Raw genomic sequence first — 10,521 nt, forward strand, 5'->3', positions numbered from 1 at the left:
CCACGTGCGGTTGCGCTGTAAGGCGTCGAACTTCTCCTGCATCGCAGCTAGCCAGTGGGGATCCCGAAGGGCAGCGCGAGCGGAGGTGGGGACGGGTGATGTCGTCGATGTCGAGGCGGCGCACACATACTCGTCGGCGGAGTAGCGCGTGCTGGGCCGAAGCACTCCTGCTCGGGCACGGGTAGTCACACCAAGTGGCGGGGCAGCAGGGCCGGCAGATGCCGCGACGGCGGGGGCACACGATGCAACGACGATGGCCACAGCGGCGGGGGCACCCGGTGCGGCGGTGGCGGAGGCAGAGGCGGCGGCGGAAGAAGCGACGGGTGAGGGCGATGTCGAGCCCATTGCAGGGTGGGCGGGCGGGGTGCCAGGCTCAACCTCGTATGAGGGAGACGGGGACCCTGGGGCCCGCTCGGACTCGACCTCGGGGGAGGGAGTCACGAATCCAGGTGGTGGCGACAGAGGGCACCGTGCCGGGGGGGCGCCGGGGGCCGCCGTCGCGCATCACTCCACGAAGGGGGCGCAGGGGTCAGCGCCGAAGGGACCGAAGCCGGAGGAACCTGGAAAAAAGGGAACACCGTCTCGACAAAGTACACATGCCTCGAGGTGTACACACGATGAGTGACAGGATCATAGCACCAGTAACCTTTAATATTAGGATGGTAGCCAAGGAAGAGGCATGGGACAGATCGTGGTGCGAGCTTGTGTGGCGTGGTGGATGCGGTGCTAGGATAACAGAGACACCCGAAGATGTGGAGACCATCATAAGACGGTGGTGTGCCGAAGAGAAGGTGGTGAGGGGCGTAGTTCGACCGAGGGCGAGACGGACGAATGTTAACTAAGAGAGTGGCGGTAGCGAGGGTATCGGGCCAAAACCGAGCGGGCACGTTAGAGTGAAAGAGTAACGTGCGAACGCAATCATTAAGAGTGCGGAGAATGCGCTCGGCGCGGCCGTTCTGCTGGGAAGTGCAAGGGCAAGTGAGACGGAAGGTGGTGCCGTGAGAGGCGAGAAGTGTGCGAAAAGCGACGTTGTCAAACTCTTTTCCCTTATCAGTTTGGAGTGCAAGTATAGGGCGACCGAACTGGGTGGTGACATAGGAATAAAAGGCAGTGAGTGTGGCTAAAGCATCGGATTTACGACGAAGGGGAAAAGTCCACACATAATGAGAATAATCATCTAAAATCACCAAGTAGTATAGATAGCCCGTGTTACTTGCAACAGGAGATGTCCAAACATCACTATGAAGTAATTGAAACGGAAAAATGGAAACTGAAGAAGATGCACTAAAGGGAAGACGAACGTGCTTGCCTAAGCGACAAGCCTCACAAGAGTGCTCGTCGAGCTTATCACATGAGAAAGAGAAAATCCTAAGAATTTGACGTAAGACAGTGTGGTTGGGATGACCCAAGCGAGCGTGCCAAAGGTCAACACCGTCGGCAAGGGCGACAGGTGTTGATATGGAGGCGCCGGCGTGCACGGGGTAGAGCTCATCGGGACTGTCACATCGGTGAAGGACCATCCGGGTACGAGCGTCTTTCACAGAAAAGCCCACACCGTCAAATTCAACAATAAGTGGGTTCTCACGAGTAAGACGACGAACGGAAACTAGGTTCGTGACTAAATCAGGTGAAACAAGAACATTAGACATAGTGATGGGTGTGGAAGTGGAGGGAAAACTAGTGCTACCAATATGAGTAATAGGTAAGGAGGAGCCGTTGCCGACGGTGATACGAGTGGGTGTGTGAACGGGAGTGGAGGAGGTTAGGTTATCGGGATGAGCTACCATGTGCGCAGTAGCACCTGAGTCCATGTACCAGTCGCCTCCACCGACAGAGCTACTCGGCGACAACGCATAGTGCTGGGCGGCGAGGAGGGTGAGGTCCCGTGGCACAGGTGCCGGCGGCGGCGGAAGGCCCCCGTAGGGCGGCGCCGAGACGGGCGGGCCATAACCACCGATTGGCGGCGCAAGGAGGGCGCCGTAGCCGGCGCCAGTCAGCTGGAAGGGCGCGCCGATGAACGCATGGTGGCCAGCGGGGAGAGCCTGCTAATAGTATGGCGCCCCGTCGGCATCCTGGGCCTGCTGTTGCTGCAGGCGGCAGCGACCGCCGCCACGCCGATTGCGTCGACCCCCTCTCCCTTGCGGGTGCTGCGGGGGAGGCGCTGGTGGCGACAATGGGTAACATCCGGCGGGTGCGGGAGGACGCGTCTGGACCAGCGCGGCCGGTGGAGAGATTCCACCGCATAGGGTGAAGTAGCCCGGAGAGTCCATGAAAGGCGTCAGAAGCGGCGGGAAGAGGAAGGAGGCGGCGGCGGCACGTGGGAGCACGCGACGGCAGTTGTCGGTGTCAAAACCGGCGGATCTCGGGTAGGAGGTCCCGAACTGTGCGTCTAAGGCTAATGGTAACAGGAGACCAGGGACACGATATTTACCCAGGTTCGGGCCCTCTCGATGGAGATAATACCCTACTTCCTGCTTGATTGATCTTGATGATATGAGTATTACAAGAGTTGATCTACCACGAGATCAGAGAGGCTAAACCCTAGAAGCTAGCCTATGGTATGATTGTTGTTGATGATGATGATGAGTCCTACGGACTAAACCCTCCGGTTTATATAGACACGGAGGGGGCTAGGGTTACACAGAGTCGGTTTACAGAGGAGGAGATCTACATCCGAATCCTCAAGCTTGCCTTCCACGCCAAGGAGAGTCCCATCCGGACACAGGACGAAGTCTTCTGTCTTGTATCTTCATAGTCCAGCAGTCCGGCCAAAGTACATAGTCCGGCTGTCCGGATACCCCCTTATCCAGGTTCCCTCAGTGTAGCCCCTGAACTTGACTTCAATGACAATGAGTCCGGCGCGTAGGTTGTCTTCGGCATTGCGAAGCGGGTTCCATCTCCGAATACTCCAAGATAAATTCCGAACACAAGGACCGTGTCCGGCTCTGCGAGATAACATTCCATATACCACCGTAGAGAGAATAATAATAATCCACGAATCTAATCTGCTGACAATTCTTTGAAAAGTGACACCACGCCGCGGTCCGGTTTTTATCTGAACCATCTTTTACAACCTGCTTCCGCACATATTGTGAGGCGGTTTCTTTGGCACGTCTTGTCAAAGCAGAGATCGTGTCCCCTTATCACGGTATCCCCTTCAATATGGGCGTGGGTAACCCAACCACACCATCAATTACGGTAAGTGAGGAACGAGCAGGCTCCGTTAGGCAAGCGGGGAGGCGTAAAGTTTTATCGCCTTGATAAAAGGGGGAAAAGCCTCCTCCCTTCTACCCACGCTTTCTTCTACTTCTTCTCGCCCCTTTTCTTTCGCCCAAGCCCTAGCGCTCAAGCATTCATCCTTCCCACAAAAAGGGTCCTCCGAAAATGTCCGGATCCGGAGCAGGAGGCAAGTGGATGGTCTCCTCCGTCCAGGAGAAGGATATTAAGAAGTTGCGGGCGGCCGGATATCTGACCAAGAAAATCGGCCACCGTCTTTCGATGGCGGGACAGATCGTCCCTACTCCGGAGCCTCATGAGAGAGTCGTTTTCCTCCCCCATTTCGTCCGCGGGCTCGGGTTCCCCCTCCACCCTTTTGTTCGCGGCATCATGTATTACTACGGGATTGATTTTCACGATCTATCCCCCAATTTCTTACTCAACATCTTGATGTTTATCATCGTGTGCGAGGCCTTTCTCCGCGTCTCGCCGCACTTCGGGGTATGGCTCAAGATCTTCAACGTGAAGCCCAAAGTGGTGAACGGCGAACATGCCGAGTGCGGAGGTGCCATGGTGAGCAGGATGCCCAAGGTCACATGGCCGACGGGTACTTTCAACGACTCCGTCAAGGAGTGGCAGCAACAGTGGTTCTATATCACTGAGCCGCGTGGCAAAAAGTGGGCCGCTGCTCCTGAGTTTTGATCCGGAGCTCCTCTGCGACTCACATCCTGGCCCAAGAAGGGCGTGAACTGGTCGTCGTCCGACGAACTGTCAGTGATCCAGGCGCGCATCAAAGGTATGGAGGACAAGGCCGTCAGGCTTGTTGACGTGGTCCAGGTGATGCTGGTCCGCCTGATCCTTTCTTGTAAGCACAGAGGTTGTAACTTGTGGGAGTACGACCCGGCCGAGCACCGGATCCTGTGGGAGCTTTTTGGCTCCTCACACAAGGACATCTGGAAGGTACTCTTTAAGTCCGGCAAATCATGGCCGGACTTGGCCGCAAACCGCGGGCATCAATTGTCCCACCCCGCTAGTCCGGTAAGTCGTCATCATATCTTGGCTATTCGTATGTTTCATTGATATGTCCCGAAGGATTTGTTTTTTTAACGTGTCTTTCCACGGTCGCCTTTAGGAATGGACGAAGGTGGCAGAGCGGATTCATTGTCCGGCCCCGCTGCCGGAAGAACCAACGGGACCTCTTCTGATGAAGATGCTGGTCCCAGCGCCTTATAAAGCGTCGAAGAAGGAGGCCAAAGAGAAGACCAAGGAGACCAGGAGTGGTCTCCGTCATCGCGGCACTTCAGACATGAAGTCCGAAGACTCTAGTGACCCTCCATCCTTCGGAGAGAATGGCGAGGAGGAAGAGGACGAAGAGGAGGAAGAGGAGGAGGAGGAGGAAGAGCCCGAGTCCCCTACGAGGGGGAGGAAGAAAAGGACAGCCTCCTCGTCCTTAGAGGCAGATTCTCCTAAGAGGGGAAGAACATCCGTCCCCGAGGCGTCCACCACGGCTACCGACAGCAGCCCGGAAGAGGATCCCAGGGCCCAGCCCCTGGTACAATCATAAGTGCACGAAATCCGAACATATTCATGCATCCAGAATTTACTAGAATGTAGTACTTTGATTCGCACCGTGCTTTTTATAGTCCGGCAAGGTATTCGTCCCAACAAGCCTCATCAGAGGACTCGTTAGGTTCTGATGCCCTGGAGAGTGAAACACCTCCCAGGGTCCCTTCCCAAGAGCCTGGCTGTGACACCGAGGTGTCGTCCAAACGGGACTTGAGCCAGGGGGGCGTACCTCGGAGGCCAGACGCGTGTGCGCGGTGGTTCCCATGAATGTCGACGGTGGGGGCGGTCATGGATCCGGCCCGCAGCCGGACACAGTCCTGAAGGCCCTTAAGGCTTTGAGATCAGGCAGGCAGCCCCTCTTGACTGGAGGGGGCGATCCTTCTCCGCCTACGGCCTTCGTCCAACCAAAGGCGTCAGACGGCCTATCGACAGCACTAGAGAGTGCATCCATTATTGATGAACACCGCGCCCTTATGGGCTTGGTGATAGAAAAGATTCAGGCCGCCGAGAGCGGACTGAACGAATCCTGCGTCAGCCTTATAAAAGGCTTGGAGGTATGTATAGAAGACTGCATAGTATAGATAGTAGCCCCTGATACACTATCCGGAGAGGACTGGAACCAGACAGGGGATCATCTTCCCGTCCGTAGGAGACCTAGCTAATGATGTATATATTTTATGGATCAGATTTCTGCGGCGACTGCCTCCTCTCATGCTGCGGAAGTGTCCGGACTCAAGCAGAGTCTGGTGCGGGCCGAGGAGGAACTTGGCCGAGTGAAGAAGCAGCTGGAGGACCAACAAGGTATGTTTGGAAACTTTTAGTAAGTTTTAGCACAAGTAAGTAGTTGTGACTATCTTAGAGTATATATATCGCGCACTCCAGGGGAAAATGCCGAAATTGAGGCTCTCAAGAAGGCTTTTGCCTTGGCCGAAAAGAAAGCGGCTGTTGAGCAGGCTCTCCGTGAGAAACACGAGGCGAGGGTCATGGAAGTTGAACGAGAGCTTCAGGAGGCTGTAGGGAGAAACGAGAGTTTGGAGCAGAGTTTATCATTGAAAGAATCCGAACTCGCCCAAGCCGTTCGGATCGCGACTGAGGTTCGGGAGGAAGCCCAGGCTGCGCTGAAGGATATTCAGGAGGCGCGGAAGATTGCAGCCGGTAGGGTTTTTACATTTTTGTTCAAAGCGCCTTAAGCTTTCGCAGGGAAGATTCATGGTGACCCATTGAATCTTAATTTTTTCAGGGGCATTTGCGGGTTTGCTGCGCAGCATATCTGATGCTGCCCAATTCTTCCGAGCCGAGAAGTAGGAGATTGCGGAAAGGCTCTTCTGGTCACAGTATTTGGCGCCGAATTATCCGGTGCCATTTGTCGACCAGCTCAAACAGCTGATCGAACTACATCAGGCGGCCGAACTAGCCATGAAGGATTTGGTTATCCGGCTGTGGCCCGCTGAGCCCATACCGAGCAGTTTCTTTGGGCTCGTGAAGTGGATTGTGAGGGCTTGCCCTCGGCTGGACGTCATCAAGCGGTCGGTTTGCATAGAAGGGGCGCGAATGGCCTTTGCACATGCGAAAGTGCACTGGGGGAAGCTTGATGCTGAGAAGCTGATGACTGAGGGTCCGCCGGAAGGGAAGGAGCACCGCAAGCCCGAACTATATTATGTTGGTGTCTTGAAAGGTGCCCGCCTCGTGGCCGAGGAATGTACGGAAGACATTATTTTTCCCTGAAATCAGATGTGCTATCCTTTGTAAGGCAAAAATAGAGTCACTTATATGTAGGTGCCTGCTGTGTGTAAATTCTATTCCTGTGCGGCTGTTTAATATGTTAGTCTTGAGAGTTGGCCAGTCATCGGCTTCTGCCCCCACGTAGGATCTACGGGGATGTTCGGGATAAACCTGAACACTCTTTATCCCATTCTTGGGTCCATGAAGGAGGTGTTCAGCACAGCGAACCAGGCAATCGGACTATGGGGCTTTATTACTCTCACTTAGCCATAGGAATTCGAGTATGGGAGACGCAACCCCTGGTGTTCGGAAGACCACACGGGGGACTCTAATAGCGCCTGATCGGTGGAACGATCCTTCGCACGCTGCATTTTATTATGGCATTTATGCGGAATAAATCCTTAAAGATTTTACAACCTCTCGAACAGCTGACCAGCTCTCGCCTTATCATGAAAGTCGGTTTTCGGCTTTCTCTACTGAGGTGTTCGTCCGGCAGAACCGGGACACAATCGTAGTAGTTCTCCCAGCGCTACCTTAGCCGATATTGCGGAACATAAGGTACCAAAACAATGGATTTGGGCAAACCCAACCAATGACCAAAGACATAATTAGGAGCTGATGCATATAATGCTATAAGTTCGGGGTGCCAAACGACCGAGAAGGTGTCCGGACTTTAGTCATCGTAGTACGGGTGCAAGGAAGCCCTTGACGTTCAAAGGCATAACACGATGTTCAGATGCCGTTGTGACAAAATGTCGTTTGAGAAAATAGCAGATAAGCGTCAAATGACTCTACATGTTGTGTTTAAGTAACACGCCTATGCGTATGAGTACGGTGCATGTTATAAAAGAGACGCATGACGACAGAACCTGTTCGGGTCAGGCGGTGGTTGGCTGTGCGTGAGTCCGGAGGAGTATCCAGATTGTATTTAGGCGGGGTGGAGACCCCCTTGTGTGCCTTTGAGCTGCTTCCAAGTCGCCGGTCCAGTTGTGCGTGAGGGCGAACCTGCAAATAATGCTTAAGAGGTGTGTGTGAGCGATGGCTGAGCCGCGGATGTGATTCGTCCGCCTGACGTTGAAAGATCTATATGAGCTATGGTTAGGTTGGGGCATCATGAAGTAGTTCGGACTCCTTCGTCAGTGTCAGGGAGTTCGGCTGTCGAATCTAAGTTCGATTGAAAAAAACCATGACTCGCTGCTTCAGCGATGAAAGTAGCCGAATATTCTTCGGCGCCAAGGCGAAGCACGGTCTTGGCCGCATTTGTGACTTCATCACGTGGGTCTTGGCTGGTAATGCATCGAGTCATAGTGTATCCTGGCGGTGCTGAGTAGCTCCTGTCTAGGGGTGTTACACCGAAAGTTGATATGACACTTTTGGCTATCCGGAGACCAGCTCCGGAGTGGCGGGGCCTGGATGGCCGTCACGCCTATTTATGATACTCTATAATGAGTTATTTGGTGAGTCTGATCCTCGAGTTATTGGCCCCTAGACTTGATATCCGGGCTTCTTCACGCTCCTTCCGGTGTCGGCCTGCCGATTTGTTGAAAGACCCAGCATTCTCTATTGGTATGATTGGCGGCCGCTACTAGGGTGCCATTAATTTGACATGGGCGGTCCAGTATGCGGTTCAAGCTGGAGGGGCCCGAATTAAGATGTTGAAGTCTCTTCTCCCGCTCAACAGGTTCAGGATGATGGGCTCCTGTGTTGACCGCCGTTCCCTGGGCGCCATTTTTTGCCTTGGGATGCTTATATTTATTGCAGCAAGGTTTGTAGACTCTGTTTTTGTCCGCTGATGCGTCCGGGGTGCTTGCTGATGACCCACAAGTGTAGGGGATCTATCGTAGTCCTTTCGATAAGTAAGAGTGTCAAACCCAACGGGGAGTGATAAGCGGTTTTCAGTAAGGTTTTCTCTGCAAGCACTCAAATAGTAGGTGATAGATAGTTTTGTGATATGATAAATAGTAACGAGCAAAAGTAAATAAAGTAAATAAAGTGCAGCAAGGTGGCCCAATCCTTTATGTAGCAAAGGATAAGCCTGGACAAATTCTAATAATGAGGAAGGAGCTCCCGAGGACACGTTGGGAATTATCGTCAATCTAGTTTTCATCATGCTCATATGATTCGCGTTCGGTACTTTGATAATTTGATATGTGGGTGGACCAGCACTTGGGTACTGCCCTAACTTGGACACACATCCCACTTATGATTAACCCCTATTGCAAGCGTCCGCAACTACAAAAAGGAGTATTAAGGTAAACCTAACCACAACATTAAACATATGGGTCCATATCAACCCCTAACGAAGCAACGCATAAACTAGGGTTTAAGCTACTGTCTCTCTAGCAACCCATCATCTACTTATTACTTCCCTATACCTTCCTCTAGGCCCAAATAATGGTGAAGTTTCATGTAGTTGACGTTCACATAAAACCACTAGAGGTGAGACAACATACATCTTATCAAAATATCAAACGAATACCAAATTCACATGACTACTAATAGCAAGACTTCACCCATGTCCTCAGGAACAAACGTAACTACTCACAAAGCATATTCATGTTCATAATCAGAGGTGTAATAATATGCATTAAGGATCTGAACATATGATCTTCCTCCAAGTAACCCGATAAGTATCAACTACAAGGAGTAATCAACACTACTAGCAACCCACGGGTACCAATTTGTGGTTTCGGATATAAGATTGGATACAAGAGATGAACTAGGGTTTGAGAGGAGATGGTGTTGGTGAAGATGTTGATGGAGATTGACCCCCTCCCGATGAGACGATCGTTGGTGATGACGTTGGTGATTATTTCCCCCTCCCGGAGGGAAGTGCCCCCGGCAGAACAGCTCCGCCAGAGCCCTAGATTGATTTCCCCAAGGTTCCGCCTCGTGGCGGCGGAGTTTTGTCTCGTAAGATTGCCCACGAATTTGTCACACCCTAGCTAGTCATGCATTAGAGTGTTGCATCATGTTTATTTTTGCATCAGAAACCTGAAATGGGGATGACAGAACCCCCAGTCCCCTCTGAAACCAATTAGGGTTTACTAAAAACTTTTTCAATGAACCTAAAATGCCCTTCTAAAATGCCCACCATTTTTGTCTTGGTTCAGAACCTCTGCCAAAAGTGATGCACATTTTCCTAGGTCATCTTAGGGTCTTTGAATTAAATCATAGATATTTGAGTTTGGGCATTTAAAATTATATAAAATATTCAGATGCTCAAATATCCCCAAACTAAATGTTTCATGTTGGAAATAATCCAACTATGGACCAGGAGTAGTTTGGTGATTTTAGGAGTTGCCTAAGTATTTTTAATAAATCAACAAAGTTGCAGAAGTATTAAAAAACAGAAAACAGAAAAAATAGCAAAACTTACCTGGCGCCCAGCACCCGGCCCACCTGCCGGCCCAGCCCAGCGCCGCTCCAGCGAGCTGCTTGCCGGCCAGGCAGGCAGGCAGGTGCCCGACGGCGACCGCAGCGCGCGCCACGCACCTGCTCGCCGCCTCGCCGCTCCACTCGCCGGGTGACGTCGTGGATCGCTCCCCCTCTCTCCCCCGAACCCCCCAGACACCCCCTCTCCTCTCCAGCTCCTCCCCCTCGCGCGCCCCAGCCATGGCCGACGCTACCGCCGCCGTGCCTGCGTCGTAGCCGCGCTCCCCGCCGCCCGTGCGTCCTCTCGTCGTGTCCAGGAGCTCCGCCGCTGTCCACTTCATCGAGCAAGCCGAGCCCCGAGCGCTCGCAACGCCCGAGTCCACCGCACCGACCTCGCCCGAGTCCGCCGTCGCCGGAGATCCCCTTCAACGCCGTCGTCGCTCCGGTCCATCCCTGGCCGCACCAAAGGCTTCGTCGCACTCACTGTGAGCTTAGCCATCTTCCCCTCCCTTCCGTTCTTGGTCCCGAGCCGTGTAGCAACCTCCCGGAGCTCAACCGCACCCACCGCCATGGAGCTCGTCGCCGACGTGCTCCCGGTCATCCTCCGGCCACTCCACGGTGTCCATCATGCTCACCGCGTCA

Source organism: Triticum aestivum, chromosome 2B, assembly GCF_018294505.1.
Source record: "Triticum aestivum cultivar Chinese Spring chromosome 2B, IWGSC CS RefSeq v2.1, whole genome shotgun sequence".
In the NCBI taxonomy this organism is placed as follows: Eukaryota; Viridiplantae; Streptophyta; class Magnoliopsida; order Poales; family Poaceae; genus Triticum; species Triticum aestivum.